Below are 2,814 nucleotides of genomic sequence, written 5' to 3' on the forward strand. Positions count from 1 at the left end.
CAGTTCTCAGATTGTTCCTTTAAGGAAGCAGTTTTCAAACTGTTAAAAGATTCTAAGCAGTAGCTAGTAAAGTTCTGTGTTATGAAAAAAAACCCAAACCTTGGCAATGTCTTTTTGAATTAAGATTGGTAATAGCTCGAATTAGATGCAAGTCTGTACTGATGAAAATATAAAAACTTTCCTGAATCCTAATCATTATGAATATTCTTTGCTATTTGAAGTTACCATACATTTTAATTATGTGTATTATAAATGATAACTCTACTTACAAAGCAAAAAGGAATTGTAGGAGGGGTGCAATAACATTAATTTAAATGCTAATGCAAATCAAAGCAACATCATGTTTCTCTAGCTTTCCCTGTAGATAAAATTCCGTACATTTGGTTGAAAAGCTTACATTGTTTCTGCATTGTGGATACATTGCCTCGTGCAGTATCAGTGAATCTCTATTTTATTTTGGACTGAAACAAAATTTGAAATATGACTTGTAGTTTTAGTTGGAATCTATTTCTTAGGCTTAAGTAAAATGTTTACTGAACATTGGAGAAGACAGAACATTTATCAGAAACTTGAAATCCCTTCTTGTGGTACAAGCTCTGAGCCTGTTTCTGCAGGCATGTGAACACAGTGTATACTCTCAATGCGGTCAGCAAAAGAGGTGTATACAGTGTTTTCAATGTCAAACTTACCAGTAACTTCCCTCTACTTAAACTAAACTGTTTCTTGACACATCTGTAATCCATAGGTGTTCTGTGCATTACTCCTCATCAGGAATGTTGGGGGATGCATTCTGATTTTTAATGTTCAATGCTAGAATGACCAAACTAAAATAATATTCATATGGTAATCTAAACTTTTTGAAAAAGTAGAATTGCATTACTGTATACAGTGGAAAGCTATTTATTGTACCTCTGGGCTTATTCCTCTAAAAATCATAGTGTAAAAGAAATCTTTGTCAAGCCTGAACTGATGTATATAACTGAAATAATGTAAAGTTATATTTTCATGTTTTTATACTTAACAACATGATGGGAATACATAATGTATGAGTATTTCAATTACAGATAATATTTGATTGGATAATACACATCTGAGTTAAAAAGCAGTAATCATAGTTTAATATCCATGTTACAGTACATCAGTATATTGCTATATAAAGTATGTCTGTGTGCATTTAAGTGAAAAGTAGTCAAGAGTGATGAAAGCTGTCCAAGGGTTTTTTATTCATTTTATATGAAAACTGTTATGGAGCAACCAAAATGTTTATGAACTCAAACTTGTGTAAATTTCAAAATGTCCTTTTACTGTAGCTTTTTGTTTACAGTACAGTATCTTATTTTCTGCTTTGTTAAATGAGTAACAGTACAAAGCTGGACATACACTTTCTAAGACATTAACGTTCCCGTTTTTTCATGTATACCTATATGACAGAAAATGCTTCTGATTTTATTTTTCAATCTAACACATGATGGCTTTTCTGGAGTGTTGTATAAACTTCAATCATACATAAAAAATCTTCTTAAAAAAGGCAAAAGACCTTTAATGTCTGTTTAGTATTATTGAAATCTGGTTTCTTATTTACTATAAATGTATTTTCCTAAGATTTTACATAGAGCAAACATGTTTGTCCCCACAGACGTGAAATTTCCTTGAAGAGTTTTGCAAGGAGAATATAAATCTTCCCCCAAATCATCTTGTCACTCAAGGGTAGATTTGCTGTAGTTTGCATTATCGCTAAACAAAGTAATGTAACTTTCTTGCCAACAATATAATTGTATTTCTGGAATGTAACCTTGATCATGGTTATAATGGCAGTGTGATAGGATAATAATGCTAGTAGGTTAAGTATCTATTAAGTTACTCTACTTAAAAATTGTCAGCTTCAGTATTTTTTTACTTCAACAGATTGTTGATGTGTCCAAAGCAGAGAAAGAACCTAAGAAATGGCAAGTATTTTAGGTATATATTAGTAGTGTCGCTACAAGAGATCTGGTACAACAAAGAGTTCACTGTAATAGCAAACAGATTGCGTCTGAAGACTTTTGCAGTGTGAAAGGGACAACATTTTTATTTAATGTGTTACACATTTTAACAGAGTGTGTTTCCTGGGTATCAGCCTCCTCTTTGGGTGATAGATGTAGGCAGTATCTTTAGATGAAGTACTGTGCACAAATAATTGTATTTTAAAATACAAATACAGGATTTCAGCTATCATTTGGTACAGTTAGTTAAGTGAATACAGTGGTCACCAGCAAAATAGAATCATCAGCAGCTATTCTGCATAATATCCCTAGAGGGTACTCAGACCTGTTTCACAGTACCAAAGTTTATTGTTTATTAAATCTTTTCATTTAAGCTGTCATGGGATCACAAAAACTTGCTGTGAGAGATCTATTGGGTCCAGATTATCTTAGGAATTCATATTATATCAAGCACTTAGAATAAAATTCAGCAAATTACTTAGCTGTGGACTTGACTTCGAACATCTTCCCTAGCATCAGTTTTTGTAGATAATAGAGAGTACTACATACCTGTGTGAGACATAATAGAGTTAGGGAATTGTATACAATAATGGCACCTATGTGACAAATCTCATTCAATGTATGCCTACTATTGGTCTTCCTGAAATTTCTGCTCATACTGCTCCTAAAACTGAACTTCAGGCCTGCTTCGAATAGATCAGTGGTAAAATTGACCTAAAATTTTTTGGTTTTTCTGTCTTGAATGCTGTCTTTTCTCTCCCCAAAGAAGTTTGATAAGCATGTCTGCATCTAATATCTGGGGACCTACAGAAACTTGGATGTGATAACAACT

General features: G+C 32.8%; 1 protein-coding gene across 4 annotated transcripts in view; it reads left to right on the plus strand.

Moving 5' to 3' along the window:
- GRIA2 (glutamate ionotropic receptor AMPA type subunit 2) overlaps positions 1-1,692 on the plus strand; it is a 105,650-nt gene extending 103,958 nt beyond the window's left edge. For all 4 annotated transcript variants that reach the window (XM_069786029.1, XM_069785946.1, XM_069785970.1 and 1 more), the window contains one exon: positions 1-1,692. This exon is cut by the window's left edge and continues 1,346 nt beyond it. The gene's annotated coding sequence lies outside the window, so the exon portion shown is untranslated.
- The last annotated feature ends 1,122 nt before the right edge of the window (positions 1,693-2,814 follow it).

The sequence above is a fragment of the Haliaeetus albicilla genome, chromosome 1 (genome assembly GCF_947461875.1).
Source record: "Haliaeetus albicilla chromosome 1, bHalAlb1.1, whole genome shotgun sequence".
NCBI lineage: Eukaryota > Metazoa > Chordata > Aves > Accipitriformes > Accipitridae > Haliaeetus > Haliaeetus albicilla.